Here is an 18242-nt window from a genome sequence, read left to right as displayed (position 1 = left end):
ATGAGGTAACATTAAAATTAGTCATAATGAACTCTTGATAGTCTCCCTAAATCCATTTTTCCTTTTATATAATAGATCTGTTTTTATTCAACAATTCTCCTCTTCCCTATGTGATTGAATAGAAGTAAACCCCATCCTCAGCTTCAACATATAGACCCTGCTTAGTTTAAGCAAACCAATGGGTAGGACTGGACCTTGAGATATGGTTCTGGCCAACAGAATATGGAGGAATATCAGCTGTCTCTGACTTCTGTTAAAAGTCTTTTTTTATTCTCAGAAAAAAAGTGTCTCAGAAAAAAAGTGTCCCCCTTTTTTTATCCAGAGCGTGACAACATCCAGAAAGGGGAGGGGAGGCCCATCTCTTTCTGGACCTTCAGCCTCAAGTGAGAGAAGAGACAGCACAGAGAGGAAGGCAGAGCAGGGAGATTGGTGGAGAAGACAAGCTGAAGCCTTGAAGTGCCTCACCAGGAGCTGCTCCACCTCTGGACTTCTCTGGGTGAAATAATGAAAGTCAAGCCACCTGGGAATAGGCTTTCTGGTATTTGCAGCCAGATGTGCCCTAACTGATAGTATAACCTCATTCTGGGGCTCAACAGTCCCCATCAGCTGGTCCTTAACCTTGAACCTCTCTTCAAAGTCTTCTCCTGGGAGATTCTAGAAGGTGACTTACATGTGCTCAGGGACATCAGCACCCTTTTTTGCCTGTCTGTTTACTCACAAATCCTTTAAGAGAGGATCTTTAGCATGACCACTTGTCCCCTGTGACAGGCTGACCCCTGCCAAAAACACTGTGTCTTGTTGCTCTCAATGTGTCCATTGCTGGAGGTGGAAACAGTCCCCACCAGCCTTCAGTGTGAGCAACACCAGGCCACACATTTTATGCAAAAAGGGAGAGTATAATTTCTTCCGTATTTCCTGTCATTAGCCTCTGGCCCAGATACCTATGCACCCAAGCCTCCATTAGTTACTACCCATCCTCATCACATCAACTTGTGCAAAATATATGTGGAAGGGTCAGGACACCAGCCTCATCTGGATGTTCAGCAGAATGCCAGACTCTGAACCACAGCTTAGGATTATTTGAAACAGCCCTCTCCATAAGCTTAAGCTTTATTTGTATCCCTGATTACCAGTTCCTCTGAAGACTGAATCCTAGAAATTGAATTACTACTCTTGATAAATATAGAAAAAATTTGAAACATTTCCCAGTATTTAAATAGACAAATACTTCCATCTTGTCTTAGTCTGGATCAAGTACCAAGTCTGAGAGGCAAGTACCAAGACAGGATTAAATGTGCAAGGATATTATTAAGAGACGTAAGGGAAACTAGGGAGTTAGTGGGGGAAGGCAAGGAGGGCTGTCAGCCCATGATGCAAATCTGACCCTGTGTGAAGGAGAAAAGGATGAAAGGTAGGATAAAAGCATCCTGGACTGCTCTGGAGTCTAAGGAAGGTTTGAAAAAGCCATCATGGAGGTCTCTAATCAAAGTCAGCAGTTGCTCTCAGAAGAAACCATAGTGGTAAGTCTTCATGGCCTTGAGTTTGGCAATGGATTCTTAGATATGACACAAAAGCACATGTAACCAAAGAAAATGTAGAAAAATTGGACTTGATCAAAATCAAAAACTTTTGTGCATCGAAGAACATTTATTATATATCCTAAGAAACCCGAAACACCAATCAGAAAATTAGTATATGCACCCCCATGTCCATAGCAGTACAATTTACAATAGCTAAGATTTGGAAACAACCCAGACTACACCATGGAATACTATGGAGTTGTAAAAAAGAAGGATCTCTTACCCTTTGAGACAGCATGGAGAGACCTGGAGAGTATCATGCTAAGCAAAATAACCCAGTCAGAGAAAGATGAGTATCACATGATCTCCTATATGGAATCTAAAGAACAAAATAAAGTGCTAAACAAAATAGATGCAGAGACATAATAGCATGGAACAGACTGACAATATCAGAGGGAAGGTGAGGGTGGATAGTGGATGGGAAGAGATTAACCTGGGAATTTACATGAATATATGCATATCTCATGGACACAGACAATATGTGGGGAAGGCCTGGGAGGGCTGGGTGTAGGGTTGAGGGGGTCAATGGGAAAGTAAAAAAGGAGGACATCTATAATACTTTCAACAATAAAGATAATTTTTTAAAAAGGAACATTTTTCAAGAAAGTGAAAAGACAATCTCTATAATGGGGGAAAAATATTTACTAAACTAGGGAGTTAGTGGAGGAAAACAAGGAGGCCATCAGACCATGATACAAATCTGACCCTGAGTGAAGGAGAGAAGGATGAAAGGTAGGATGAAATACAAATTCTTTAAGGAACTTGTATTCAGAATATTAAGAAAACAAGCAAGCTCTTGCTCTGGCCAGGTGGCTGAGTTGGTTGGAGCATCATTACACCAAAAGACTGAGGGTTCGATTGCTGGTCAGAGCACATACCTACATTGCAGGTTCAATCCCCAGTCAGAACATGTATGGGAGACAACTGATTGAGGTTTCTCTCTCATATTGATGTTTCTCTCTCTCTCTTTTCCCTCTCTCGCCCTTCCTGTCTCCTTAAAAATCAATAAAAACATATCTATCCTCGAGTAAGGACTGAAAAGGAATACTCAGCCTTGATAACCTTTTGGAAAAAAATCCACCTCTTACAGATTAACAATAAAAAATAAATAACCTGGTTAAAATATGGGCAAAGGATTCTAATAGACATTTCTTCAAAAATAATATGCAAATGGCCAGCAGGCATCTGAAACCATGCTCAATGTGATTGGTCATTAGGGAAATACAAATACAACCAGTGAGGCACCACTTCATTCCCACTAGGCTGGCTGCAGTTTTAAAAATGGAAACTAGCAGGTGCTGACAAGGATGTGGAGAAGTGGGAATGCTTGTGCATTGGTAGTGGGGATGTAAATCGTTCAACTGCTGTGGGAAAGTTTGTTCGTTTCTCTAAAAGTTAAATATATGACTATCATATGACTCAGCAATTCGATTCCTAGGTCTATACCCCAAAGAATTGAAATCAGGTACTCAAACAAATACATGGACACACATGTTCATAGAGCACTATTCATAACAGCCAAAAAGGAGAAACAGCCCAGATGTCCATTAACAGGGATGTTATAACAAGGATGAACCATTAAAACACTATGCTAAATGAAAAATATCCTCAGGTGAGGATTAACAAAAAAATATATACATATTAAAGAAAGGCTTGTTTACAGAATGTATTTTTTTCCATTCAGTAACATGGTATGTCTCATGTCTTAGTTTGCTTAAACTGCTAAAGCAAAAATACCATAGATTGGGTGGCTTATAAACAATAGAAATTTATTTCCATAGTTCTGGAGGCTGGGAAGTCCAAGGTCAGGGTGCCGGTAGATTTAGTGTCTGGTTCATAGACAACTGTCTTCTTACTGTGTCTTCACCTGGTGGAAGTGGGGAGGGAGTTCTTTGTGTCTCTTTTATAAGGGCACTGATACCATTCATGAGGGCTCCAACCTCATGAGCTAATCACCCCACAAAAGCCACACCTCCAAATACTATCATGTTGGCGAAATAGGTTTCAACATATGAATTTAGGGGGGACACAAATATTCAGTCTATAGTATCTTGTCATTTGCTCATAGATTGTGCATGTGTGTGTGTGTGTATGTGTGTATGTGTGTGTTGTTGTTGTGGAAAGTTTATTTCTAACATAAAGGGATTTTTTTCTTCTTATATGCTCTAATTGACTATTTTTGTATAAAAACACTATGTTGTTGGTTTTTTTTTAAATATATTTTTATTGATTTCAGAGAGGAAGGGAGAGAAGAGAGAGAGAAACATCAACAATGAAAGGGAATCATTGATCGGCTGCCTCTTGCATGCCCTACACTGGGAACTGAGGCCGCATCCCGGGCATGTGCCCTGACCTGGAATTCAACTGTGACCTCCTGGTTCATAGGTCAATGCTCAACCACTGAGCCACGCAGGCCAGGCAGCACTATATTTTTTTATATTTATCTTATATCATGTCACCTAGCTCAATTATTCTGATAGTTTTTCTATTCTTAAATTTTCTGTACAAATTACATTATCTATAAATAATGATAACTTTTCTTCTCCTTTCTAATAATTATATTTTTGTTTCCAGGACTGCCATGGACAGATGCACAAGCACAATTACACAATTCCAAGAGCATCATTCTCATAGACTTATATGAATAATATTCCTTGGAGTTGTGCAATATAGTGTGTTGGCAGTTTCCAATTTTCCAGTGTTAAATAACAATATACCCTTGCTTGTTATTCTTTATTTTTATTCTTCTACTGTTTCACCATTGGGGATATTTTAATGGGAGTTTGAGAATGTATGTAGTCATTGTTTAACCTTAATCTAGGATTTTTCCATATGTTATGACCTATAAAACGCTTTACAAGGTAGTCCAGTCATTCATATCCTACTTTTCTAGGTCCACCAATAGTGTCTCCATCCAAGATCCTGATTAAAAGTGTTGAATAGGTCATGGCATGGTTTGTCACCAGAAACTTTCTTCTATTCTCTCCAAGTGGATTTTGTTGTTTTTACCTACCTAGCATTCATTCTTCCTTCTTTTGCTAACAGTATCAAATTTTCTTTGGAGACCATCACCTCATATTTAAAGTGTTCTGTTCATTCTTTATTATAGTACTTACCACACACTATAGTAGAGGTGGGGGACATCCAGCCTGTGGGCCATATAAAGCCTGCGAAATCATTTGGTCTGGCCCTCCCAAGGCATTAGGGGTGAGTTAATTAAATGTTTGACCAAATGTAGGAGGCTCATTTTTAAGCTGATAATTTTGTGTGGCCCATGAATGATGTTATAAATATCTCAATGGCCCTTGGCAGAAAAATAGTTCCCTACCCACCCTGTGTTAGTGGTTCTAAAAGTATTTCCAACACTCCTTCCTACTTTGAGGTGGTGCTCCAGCTGCATCATCTGCATCTTGACTATGAAGTGTCTTGACCCCTCTTAAGATAGTGGCTCACTAGGTGAGTGTGGGGCCAATTCAAGGGGAAATGCTTGGAAGCTCCAAAAAGGTAATTCAAATTTCCTTGAGAGAAGAGAGGTTCACAGAAGATTGTAAAGTACTTTTTTACTCCTGGACTGGCATCTGGATGAGTCCCTACCCAACAAGGACATTTTCACTGACTAGTCTTCATGTCCAATGCAACAGTGACTTTTTGGTCCTTTTGGGTAATGGCTGAGTCCTCTCACCACTCTTCATTCCTTGTTTTACAAGCCCCCAAGGAAAAGAATGTCTCAAGTATCTCTTCCTCAAACTCTAGCTCACTTCATCACCTATACTGTTTTTGCTCCCACTACCAGCTGCTCCTCCACCTGGCATTGCTTCCTGAAAGGAACCCTTGCTTCAGATTCTAGTGAAGGTCTTCTGTGGTGAACACACTGTCATGCATTATGTCATTTACTCTTTATAAAGACCTGTGAGGTAGTAATACTGTCACTCCCATCCTATATAATAAAAGCCTAATATGTAAATTGTCCCCTCAACCGGAAGTTTGACCACTCACTATGATGTGCGCTGACCACCAGGGAGTGGTGCAGAACTTCTGGCAGGCCCTGATCACCCGATCAGGGCCAGCCCCAGGCTGGGATGGGGGACTGGGTGTGGGTGGCGGCAACCAACCTCCCAAGGTGTCCAGGCAGGGGCGGGGGGAGGGGCTGCAACCTCTCACCTGCTACCTGGGGGTGGGGGTGATGGGGACAGAGGTGCAGTGAGAATGTGGGGTGTCTGCTGAGCTTACTCTCACTCCCCCTGCTACCCTTCCTCAGGATGCCAGGGCTCACATGCTGGGGAAGGCACCCCTCCCCGTGTGCTCAGGTGCCAGGTGCCTGCAACGTGCTCACCCCACACCTGTGTGGCCTCTTCTGGGTGAGCCGGCTGCAGCTGCGGATTGCAGGGGCCAGTCAGGATCTCTGTGGATTCGCCAAGAAGCCGGTCTGCAAGGCCGGCCGGGAGAGAGCGTGCTGCCCACCCAGATTTTGTGTGGCTCTGCTGGGGAGCCCAGAGGCCCATGCTGCACCCCGGCACACCTTTTTCAGCCGCATTCACCAAATCTCTGCATGGGGACTCAGGCACCGAGACTCAGGCAGAGGGGGGCGTGCGAGGGCATGGGGGTCCAGTTGCTGCCCAGGGCCCACAGGTCAGCTGGGACCTGCCTTTCCATGCCAGACATTCACACTTTGATCGCCGGCCAGGCCTAGGGACTGCACACATGAACGAATTTCATGCACTGGGTCTCTAGTTTTATAGAAAAGAAAACTGATTTATTTTTTTATTTTATTTTTTTTTATTGAAGGAGAGACCTTTTATTGGCACAGTATTCCTTCTTTAAAAGGGTATAGCAGTGATTTTTAAACAATAAAGGCTGGTTTCTCTCTATTTTCATTGTATTAAGAGGTCAGTAAGTCAGTCAAATCAAGACCACCCAGTTTGTTTTAAGGAGACAGTTGGTAAAACTAGTACAGCTTGTCCAACATTAGACTACCTCATTCTCATGATCAGCTGAGGTGCACACAAAAATAAAACTTCTATTTAAAAATCATGCCAAGATCAGAGCAGGTTAGCAACACTGCAAAGCTCGACAGATGCAGGAGCCCCGGGAGAGTGGCTTTTTCCAAAGGGCTGCCCCACTATTTCTCTTCTCAACCTATTTCCAAATTAGAAAGCTGCTTGCTCAGATGGTGGGATGCATGGGAAGCTACCATTAGGAAATCCACCTTTCGTTCCTTTGGAAAAACTGCGAACCCTGTAGGCCTATCATGCTCCCTGGTGATGCACAGATGGAGAAGGACTAAGGATGTGGAGGTGGTTGCAGGAAGAGCCGAGCAGCACTAGTCTAAGGGGGAAGGACTTGCGTTGCACGTAGCAGTGGTTTAAATGCATTGTGACAACAGTCCACTGAGTGGCCTGGGAGGTAGCCAGGCCTTGGCTGTGTCTCCTTGGAAGACTGCTGTCATGGTAGACACAAGGTTTGGCCCAATCCAGCCCTTCAGGCCCTGTCTAAAACCCATTTGTACTCAAAGAATAAAAGACATTCCTATTCCTCATGTCACCCCGAGCCCCACTGGCTATATTTCAGGAAACACTGCCCCAGGGCTGGCTGGAAGGGCCCACAGCAGGTTAGATCCTTTTCCAGTACTGGTCCGTGCAGGGGAGTCCAGCCACAATCTCCGACTCAGTTCCACAGTGATCCTGCCCTCTGAGGATTTTAAAGAAGCCATTGTCACCCCAGTCGGTATTTCAGGAGTTGCCTACCAGCCAGTAGGGGGTGTCATTCTCTACCCCCAGCCCAGAATGCGGACTGCATGGCCTCCCACCATTTCTCCAGTGACATGCTGGTACATGCCAGACTTCTACATCAGGAAGTCTGAATACATGGAAAAGGCTGGGCCATTTTTGTAGATCTCTGCCATGATCTCCTTCTTGCTACTGGGGATGCTGTATGACTTGCATCTGTAGTGTTTATCTTCTTTGTAGGATGGGGTATAGCCTGGCTCACAGATCTTGCTACACTGCGGGGTTTCCCCCCATTCCCTTGTGCATGAGGGCCGAGAGCCATTCAGGTGGTGCTCACAGGGAGGGATGGAGTAGGGTCTGCAACCTACATGGGAGTCATAGAGGCCACCAGACACCAGGCCTTTTTTTGTCCATAAGTTCGAAGCACCAGAGGGAAAGCCCCCATTACAGCTTTCTCCACACTGGAAGCCACAGCAGGTGAGCAGGTCCTCAGCAGACAACTCCACGTTGACATGCCCATTGGTAAGGATGCAGATCTGGTCAGAAGTGGCTTCCACAGCTCCAAATGCCCAGCAGGAGCCACAGGAACCCTGGTCTCTGATCTCCTTGATGGTTGGGCAGTTTGGCCAGTTTTCCCGGGCATCGAAGTTTTCAGGTAGAGTTATGTCCTCAGCAAGCCACACTTTCTCGGGCAGCTTGGGCCCACCCAGTTTGGTCCTCACGTAGCCTATTCTGTGCCCTATAAGATATTAAGCAGCATTCCTGGCCTCTGCCCAATAGATCAGTAGCATCCTCTACCCCCGAAAATATCCCAAGACATTGCCACATGCTCCTAGGAGGAATGGTGTGGGAGGCTGGCAAAATCACTGCTGGTTGAGAACCACGGCCTGAGGGCACTCATTCAGTCCATTTTCTCCCTGCTTTTGAGCCAGGGTTCCTGAGAAATTAAGGTCTATAAAGCAAAGCCTATCCCCACTACAGCACTCTAAAACACTATTCTCATTGGGACAATTGCCAGACCAGGCTTCTTCTCCCCATCACTGTCCGTGTGCTCCATGATGTACAGTCCCTTCTTGGGGAACTCAGGTGGCTCCAATGGAATTAGTTTAGTCATTAGTCAGACTCCCTTTCAAGACAGTGTGCATCTGAATTCCCTTCCCCCACTCCCACTCTCCTCCTTCCTCCCTCACTCCAGCCTTCCAGGAGGGCCATTGCCCGCTCCCTTAGTACAACTGGTACAGATACAGATTCCCCAGGCTCACCCTGCCTGCTGTCTAGAGCACTGGGTTACTTGTCCTCAATGGGATGGGAAGAATAATTTGGGGTCTTTTCCTGTGTTTTTATTTTTTCCTTTGGCATTTAGTAGAGAACAATGCCTGGCTCTGATGCCCCCTGACTGTCTCAAAGGAAGTTGGCTCCAGGTCTCTGCCTGGACTTTTTCTCTGCCCCATTCTTGAGGGATCAGAAAACAAAGAGTGAGGAGCAACAAAGTTTTATTTTCTCTCTTCCTTAAAATCAACTGCACCTTTATTTTTAATTAGTTATAATGCTCATTATATAAAGGGTGCTTTAAAACTATTAATGCATTAACTCTGGCAGCTACTTTGACCCCACCCTTCCTCTAGAGATGATGAGGCAAGTGCTTGCCCCAAATGTCCCTTCTCTTGGATTTGGAATTAAAATTAATAGATTGGAGTTCTCCCTCTGGGCGCCTGGACCTCTAACATGTCAATGCAGCAGCTATCAGAGGCGACGTTTTCCATTCTTTACACCAAAACAACAGAGGAAACCAGTGTGCCAAGGGCAAGAGAAGAAGGAAGAAATACATAGAAAAGAGCAGAGTGAGTAGCAGAGAGAGGTTTCAAGTTCAGTTTCAGCTCCCAGCACATTCCTAAGGCCAGGGTGCATCCTTGTCTCTGGGATCCCTGGCCCACTCCTGGATCTTTACAATAAACTCTCGTGTTTTGCAAAATGCATTTTAAATCTGTTTATATTTGGAAGCCAGTGGGATAATGCTTGTTACTGAAAGCCAATGTATTGACATTCTAGTGAAGAGAACCATTTATTGGCACTCATGTGGAATAAATGTTTCACATTGCCACTGTCAAGAGCCCCTTACAAGTTACATGTAAAATAAAGATTTAGACAGAAATCAGGATGCATTTCATGAGAGCTGATGCCTGGGTTCCCCTTTTAGGTGGGAGCAGAGGAGATGTTAGAAGTGAAACTCTGGGGTGAAGCTGGCAAGGAAACCAGGCTTACCCTCTGGGGGAGACCAGGTCCAGGGCCTCACTCCAGGCATGATAGTAGGGGGAAGGCGAGGAAGCATGTGCTCAGGGAAGTCAGGGAAAGGCAAGAATCAGAGGGAAGGAGGTGAAACCTACAGCCAGAGAGGTTATGCCTATTAGTGCCCAGGAATCGGCACCCAGAGTGGGAAAGGATCTGAAGTACAGTCAACAAACAAGTACCACCCCAGCTGTCAGAAGTCCTACTTCAGTACATGCGTTCAACATCCTCAAAGATGTGAAATGTTTGCTTTCTTATGGATTCTTTTCCTACTTGCTTTCAGGTCAGAAAATCAGAGCAGAGCATGAATTAACCTAAGTTGATCCATTTGAGCCAACAACTGGTAGCAGATGTTAGGAAAGGAGAACTGTGATTCGAAGAGAGTTCTGACGTAGGCTGGGCCAAGGAGAGGCCTGAGCTTGTCGTTGTGCTCTGAGGGCGTGGCTCCAGGAAGCAAACCCTTCCCCACTGTGGAGTCCAATCATGTGCTTTCTCTTTGACACTTGGTGTTTTGTGCATTTATGTGCCAGGTATCTGTGGGTATCAAAATAAGATGGGAAGGGTACTGATTATATCAACCCATGTTCATTGATCTGGGAAGTATTTTTATCTAAAGACTGGAAGAGAATGTCCATTTTAACAACAATATCAATAGCTGCCATTTATTTGGCCCTACTTATGTTCCTGGACCTATGCTAAGCCCTTCCTGTGCCTAACTGTAACCAGATAACCAAGGGTCCAGGCTGCCTGGCACTATTTGAGCCAATTAAGCAGAGACAGGGTTGAATCATATGTGAGCGTTTATTGCAATACTACCTGCAGTATGGGAGAGCAGCAGGTCATCCACAAAAATCTGCTCTGCCTCTCCCCATACGCCAGCTGCTTATATTGGGTAGAAGGACAAAGGTTACATGGGAAAGTAAGAATTACAGGCATGGGAAAGTGAGCAAGTATAGCCGTTATAGGTTACAGGCAATGTGGGCTGAAAGGGTGGGCCTCGCAGAGGGTGGGTACTTCTGGGACTAGGTGTTTCAGCCATGAGGTTGTAAATCAAGCATGTCAAACGAATATTTTTGCAGCCCAGCCAATATAACGATATGTGAGAAATGTTTTAATAAAAGTTTTGTAACTCAATTTTTACAATATGCTGTTATACATAATCATTAATAATGAACTACAGCCTTAACTGGTTTGGCTCAGTGGATGGAGCGTCAGCCTGCGGACTGAAAGGTCCCAGGTTCGATTCCGGCTAAGGGCATGTACCTTGGTTGTGGGCACATCCCCAGTAGGGCGTGTGCAGGAGGCAGCTGATCGATGTTTCTCTCTCATCGATGTTTCCAACTCTATCCCTCTCCCTTCCACTCTGTGAAAAATCAATAAAGTATATTAAAAAAAATAATCAACTACAATAGTCGCTAATAACTAATTACTATAATCGTGTTGCATTCATTTCCTTTACTGGCCTCTTGTGCAGGCACACCATTTCTCTCCACTAATACTAGCAGCGAATATTTTAGCAGCCGATTATGACAATAGTCTTGTACTGACTTGTCTGGTGTGCGCAACAGGAAATATTTCGCTTTCGGAGAACAGCAAAAATAAGCTTATTTGCTCTACGCTTATTAATTTGTGCAGTTATTCAGTGTCTGGTAAGTTAATGTTCAAGAAAAATATTAATTTTTATTAAAATGTTCTATTATTTTATGTTAAAATTTACTCATTTATTTCAGCCCTTTGTATTCAGCATGTCTCTATTGAAACAAACCTGTTTCTGTGAAAATTGAAGCTTTTGTTTTTTTGCAGCCCACATAAACTTAACCCTGTTTATTTGGCCCGTGTTAGCCTTTGAGTTTGACAGACATACTTATGGTAAATCTTTCCATAATGATAAGCAGTTCTCGGGGAAAAGAGGATGGACTGCATTCCGATGTTAGCTTCCATACCCCAGGGCCGTGGTCGGCAGACCCCGGCTTGCGAGCCACATACGGCTCTTTGGCCCCTTGAGTGTGGCTCTTCCACAAAATATCACGCGCGGGCGCGCACATACAGTGCGATTGAAACTTCATGGCCCATGCGCAGAAGTCAGTCTTTTGTGGAAAAGCTGCACTCAAGGGGCCAAAGAGCTCCATGTGGCCACAAGCCGCGGTTTGCCGACCACTGCCCCAGAGCATACAACTCTCAGCCAGGTTAGAATGTGCTTTTTCTAAGCAGAACAGAATTATCACGGTTAATGGAACATGGTTAATATTTCTTATAATTATAGCTAGTCCCCAATATTTTATTTCTGCTCCTAACATAACCTCATTTCAGATACTCAAGGACCCTAGAGGAAGGGCACTATTATTATCTCCATCTTACATCCAAGGACACTGAGGTGCAGATGAAGGCTAACTCACCCAAGGTCATGCAGCTAGTAATCGACAGAGCCTGGATTTGGACAGCCTGGCACCGCAGCCTGTGCTCCCCAATCCTATAGTATCCAAGAGTCATGATGAGGTGTGAGTGTTGCCTGGGTGAGAATGAGCCCTCCATTAAAAGGGACTAGGTGGGGACAAACCTGGGTTCTCCCAGAAGGCCCGACCTTCAAGATTCAGGCAAAAACCCGTGGAAATGCCAAGCAGGGCACGTCGGTGGCCAATTGTTTGTGCTCTCTTTAGAGGACATAAACTGTGCGGGCAATCCATCATGGGCTGACTGTGGCGCCGGCTGCCGGCTCTCCCTGCCTCTGCTCGTCTCCATCAACATCATCCAGTTTTGAGACTTTTCCTAATTAAGAAAGGTTCCCACCAGCAACAGCAAAAATCCTCACCACCTCTTTCATTATCTCAGCTTTTCTTCTCCTTAATTACTATTGAGCTCCTGTTTGATTAAATTAGTTTACTGAGGTCCTTTCTGAAATCTTGGGGAAATTATCTAAAAATCATGAAATCAATTCCCTTACGCAGTTTTAATCTTTTATGCCCCAGGCTCAAAGAAGGATGGGCAGACAAGCGCAGGCCCTCTGAGACGTGTGCAGCCTACACTGCTTGCCAGCCTTCTAGGGCTTTTGTGGGCCATCTGGGTCAATTTCCTTCCAAGTAAATGAAATGCAAATAAAAATTCCAGCAGTTTTTCAGCTGCCGGCTGCCCAGCTGATTAGCATGACAGAGGCTGGGAGATGAGGCCTGACCCGGTGCACTTCCCCTCATCTCATTAAGTTGTAACTCCACCACTGCTGCATTCATGGTGTTTATTGACGCTGAAAGGCGGCTTTATCCAAAACTAGCTAAATTCACATTCAGAGTTTTTACTTGGAAGTCTTGCCTACTGCAGCATCCACATGAAAGTGAACCTATTGTGGCGGGCTCATGTGTCCTGCTGATTCTGAAACAAGCTGGAGGTTTCCCAAAAATGTTGATTTCGCAAGTTTGTCTCCTTCCTTTCTCCTCCCCAGCTGCCAAATGCACAGGGGCGCCCAGTGCAGGAAGAAGTAGGTGAGCACGGGAGGAATTCCTAACTCATGTTCTGTGGATGCTGGAAAGTGAGGTCTATGAGAGCCTTTGGGTCTGGATGGGTCCCACATCTGTAGGTACCAAAACCCGTCCCAGCTCACAGAGGTTTGAGAAAAGCTTTCTTATTGGGCACTAGCTTTGCAGAGACCTCTGGCCTGGTGCACAGCTCACCGATCACACCTCCTGGATCTCTGTCTTTGACAAAGCATCAGAAGGGCAGTGCCCCTCTATCAAATATGAAAACATATCACGACAGCAGCCTAGATTTCCTGTGTGGTCCTCACAGTTTTATGACTTGGGCATTTGCCCACTGAGAGATGATGATTCGCTTACCATGGAGGCAGGACCTGGTGACCTTTCACCTGCTTTTATCTGACAGAATGCCTGCAGAAGCCATACTCTGCGTCACCAAAGACAAGGCATGTTTATTTTTGGAAAATGAGAATGAGGTTCAAGAGGGGGAGGAAGTCATTATTATTTGTGATTCTCTAGTCATCACCCCCCCTCAAGAAAAAAGTATGGTCAAACCCTATTTCTCTGACCCTGTTGGAATGATAGCCAGGGAAGAGCTTTGAAGTTGAGTTAATGAATGATCTGAGTGATGAATGACTTTTGTATATGAAAGTAAAACCTGAAGCTTTTTAGATTCTGATTAGCATTTAGCCAACTGGGTGTGCATGGGTTCCTTTGGGTAAATGGGCTGGGGTCCTTTGACAGAGAAGAGTAGCAGTCCAGAAAACATTTTTCAACAAGTAAACAACACTGCACCTGTTGCCGTGCTTCACCAGTCCACAAAACCATCTTAATCTTTTGTTCACAGGTTCTGTGCTACGTGTTATAATATTTAACCATTTCCATTATAATCTTTTCCTGCGCTCTATTTTCTTTTAGGTCCCACTCAGCAGGTGGGTCACTTCACAGCTTGATTTTCACGACTGTTATGAAAGCATTTTGTCTCCTCTTCTGTTGGCCAAGAGGAAGGCGTGAGTGGAGCAGGGGCTGAGGGTGAGTGGCCATCCACGGGGACTGCACGCAAGGCTCTCAGATTTGCTCAGTTTGCTCTGCTACAGGTCCCCAGCTCGTCCCATACGGCTTGTCACTGTCCAGGAGCAAAGGATAGTCCCAGGCTGTGACTTCGGTGGAAGATAAGGGATGGCCGGGGCCAGGCCACCTTACTGGCTGCAATGCAAGCCAACCTCAGGTTTGAGAGTCAAGATGGCGTCTGCTGAATGGGTGCAGCAATTATATTGAGGGACGATAACTGAAGTGAGATTGCTTGCCTGCCTATCTGAGTGGAAGCTGCTGCCTTCCAGAAATTAGCCAGAGCCCATAACCTTAAAGTTGCCGTTTTATAAAGGCGCCATCTGATGACACATTGTCTCACAGTGACCCTGCAAGTTATGTGTTGGCAGCCTCATTTCACAGACCAGAGAATTGAGGCTCAGATCCACAGTGTTGCCTGCGCCACACAGGTATTCACTGCCTCGGAGCTGAGGTTGGAAGCAGTTTCTCATGGACCCCAGAGTCCATACTCTTTCCAATGCACTTTCCTCTCTTCTCCACACCATATATGCCACACATTTTCCATTTCTCAAATGCAGAGCAATTGTATCCCTCAGAGAAATACAACCTTGAACTATGTGCACCACACACAGGACATTTAGCAGCCCTGTGGGGTATCTCTTTGATGCTGCCTGTCACAAGCTGTTAGTGCTGTCTGACATATTGTCTGCCTAGCCATTTCTACTGAGTATTGCTGCACCCCCAGTGGGGATGTGGGGTCTGGCCTCAGATTTCAGGGCTATAGTCTGGGCTTTGGCTTTTCCCATCTTCCCTACAAGCCAGGCTATATCTGGTACCCAGCTGGCCAGGCCATGGCTCTGTTACCTTCACACACCTGACCACTCCTCACTATCAAGCCTTTGGGAAGTGATCACCAAGTGCTGCAGGCTGACTCTGAAGTGACTGCTCTCCCCACAGTGGATCCGTGAGAGCTGTCACCTACCATGTCCTTGAAGGCCAGAATCACCTTTGTCCCATATTTGATTATACGGAACAATAGTGTATCAAGGATCAGTTTTCCAGTTTATCCTACACAGGTAATAATACAATAACAGTGAGAGACTGGCCAGATAACAGGCACCGCATCAAATTCTGTATGCTGTCTTGTGCATTAGATTAGTCAAGGCTACCCTTCCTGGGTCCAGCGTCAGTGGGTGCATGGTCTGCCTTGCTCTTCAAAGTGTGGTCCAGGAATCAATAGCATCTGGTCATCTAGAAGCTTGTTAGAAAGGTAGACTCTTAGGCCCCTCCCCTAGCCTACCAAATTTAAATCTGCATTCAAACAAGATGCCCAGGTGATTCCTATGTACCTTAGAGTTTGAGAAGCACAGGTAGAGAATGCTTTTTAAGAACATGATAAAAGAAAGAGTATGATTTTTTTCTCAGGGTTTATAACTCAAATGAAACTACACAAGTGAGTTCTGAGCAAACTTGGTCTTGAATTTATGTTTCCTTTGTGCCTGGCAAAGGGTTTTTTCAGAACTTCTTTTTATTTTATTTATTTGTTTATTTATTTATTTATTTTTAGATGAAGACTACTTTTATTAATGATTGAACCAGTAATTGCCAAGGCCACTATGTATGGGTAATAGAGGTGAAGCTTTATTTCTTGGTCTCTTCCTCCTTGGACAGAGTCTTGGTGATTTCCTCCTTCTTGGCCTGGAAACACTCTTCACTGCACTTTCGAGCTTAGACCTTCAGGCCTTGGCCTAGTCAGCCAAAATCATCTTTTTCTTTCTCTTTTCTCCCCCTCCTCCTCCTCCTCCTTGTCCTTCTTTGTTCTTCAATATATTTGTATTGCTTTCGGAAAGGGAGATAAAGACATCAATGTTGTGAGAAAATCATTAATTGGCTGCCTCCTGCACACCCACTACTGGGGTTCAAGCCTGGAACCTGGGCATGTGCCCTGATCAGGAATCTGATGGTGATCTCCTGGTTCATAGGTCCACGCTCAACCACTGAGCCACACAGGCCGGGTAGCCAAAAGCTTCTTGTGAGCCTTGTCTGTCTTCAGCTTGTGGATGTGTCCCATGAGAAACTGTTACAGAAAAACTGGACCAGAACCAAACAGCGCTCTGAGAGTTTGGAGTTACACTTTATTCACCGCGGCAGGCTTAGGGAAATGAATCCAAAATCTAAGCAAAACTACAAGCAGAACTTCCCTTTTTATAGAAGAGCCAGCCCTTTGTGTGCTTGCTGGCGGTGGCCTTGAAAACTATATAGTTCTATCCAATTAAAAAATGCACCTGGCATGGCATTGGGTGTATCTAGTCTCTGGCCTACAAGATCAGATAGCTAAGTTTATCTCCCCCACTCTTCAAGCAGGCTAGAAAGCAAAGTTACTTTTTCAGAATAAGAGGCCATCCAAAGAATAGCAGAGAATTCCAAACAGTAGTTTTACAGAATAGGGGTTTTCCTTCACAAAACCACTCCTTTTTGAACACACTACCCTTCACTTTCAGGTACAGGCTCTGGTACATGTACTGGTCAGTCTTCCTAGATTCACAGTATCTTCTGAGAAGCCGGTAAAGAATTCTCACCCTCCTCATCCAGGTTACTTTCTCAGGCATTCGAGCATTGGCAGTACCCTTTCGCTCATCTATACTCATGTACCTGGTCTTCCTGTGGGCCAATGTGTTTTTCCAGCACCGATCAGTTCATCTTTGATCAGCTTCCAAACTTGCTGATGGGAGTTGGCATTGGTGAGTTCATTGATCTCACTGGGGTCTAACCAGACCTTTTTTCCACAGTGGAGGACGCTGGAGGCAAGCCTCTTCTGGAGCCTGAGCGTGTGCATGGCTGCGGCTGCAGTGGCAGAAGGCTCAGAGCTTCTATTAAAACTCCTCATCCCTCAGAGGCTTTACTGAGCACAAAGAAGCCTTTGCCCAATGACATCTGAGCAAGGGTAGGAAGCTAATATTTTTTAGTGCCTTCAAACGTGCACTGTATGACTGATCTCAGGTAATCTCCACAGGGATCCTGTGAGTTGGGTATTTTTGTTGCTGTTTCTCTATTTACAAGTAAGGAGGAGGAGGAGGTGGAGGAGGAGGAGGGGAGAGAAAAGAAAAGTAAACAGACTTAAGCACTATATAGTAGTAGCAAAGCTGGATTTCAATTCAGGTCAAAGCCTGCACCTTCCCACCATATGTGAGGCTGACTCAGCTGCCAAGCACAGCACAGTAAACTTAAAGCAAGTTTAAATCATACACATCAGTCTGCTTTTATCTGGCAGGAAAATAGTTTAAGGCCAAATAAAAACATTTCACGTACAATTGCTTCTTTAGTTTCCTAATATTATATTATAGAAAGAGCAAGGTAAGGCATTGTTTTGTTTTCTTTTTACCTATAATGCTCTTCACGTCACTGGATAAGGGATTTAGGACTCAAGTTTAACCCTTAAAGAAAACATCAGAAAGGAGACATTTGTCACTATAGTGAATAGCTATATTTGTGGCTATAGTCTATTTATGGCTATAGTGAATTCACCTACCCATCCTGGGGCACGGCAGCACAGCAGAAATAGGGATCGGTGCGGTAACAAACAGGAGACACGAATACATCAGTCTCAGGGCTACGGAGATTTTGGACCATTTCATCAGGACGGTCGCCAAATGTAGGTACCTCCATATCAGAAAGTTTATCAGATAGAGACCCAACACTCAAGAGAGAATGACTAGCAACACATGGCCTTGCTCTTTCAGTAATCACTGAATAGGTGCCTTTTCTCTAATCCCAACCTTAGTTGGGTTGGACAGTGGCTCTGCTTGCCCTTGTTAAAAATAAATAAATAAATAAATAAATAAATAAATAAATAAATAAATAAATAAATAAAACATTCAATGATTTGGGGAAAGAACATGGTTTCTGGGCTCCACTCATATTAATTTTCCAGGGAGTTTCTCAGTCTCACTTTAGGAATTTTCTTTCAAATTGAATAGGAGAATTGTGGATGCATTTCCGGTATCAAAATAAGTAACCATCCAAAATGAATGTACTGTAATCAAATAAGGACAACCCCCCCCTCCCCCAACCACCACCAAAAGATGTTTTCCTTTAGGAAATTAGTGGGACAGCATAGATATTTCAGGCAGACCCTG

At 44.4% G+C, this 18242-nt stretch overlaps 2 pseudogenes; both read right to left on the bottom strand.

Annotated features, from left to right (window-relative positions):
- Positions 1–6748: 6748 nt before the first annotated feature.
- Positions 6749–8420, bottom strand: LOC118650561 (annotated as a pseudogene).
- A 7327-nt stretch (positions 8421–15747) lies between these two features.
- LOC118650560 lies at positions 15748–16942 on the bottom strand (annotated as a pseudogene).
- Between the last annotated feature and the right edge of the window lie 1300 nt (positions 16943–18242).

The sequence above is a fragment of the Myotis myotis genome, unplaced genomic scaffold (assembly GCF_014108235.1).
Source record: "Myotis myotis isolate mMyoMyo1 unplaced genomic scaffold, mMyoMyo1.p scaffold_m19_p_3, whole genome shotgun sequence".
Taxonomy (NCBI): Eukaryota; Metazoa; Chordata; class Mammalia; order Chiroptera; family Vespertilionidae; genus Myotis; species Myotis myotis.
This window is presented reverse-complemented; position numbering and strand designations above follow the sequence as displayed.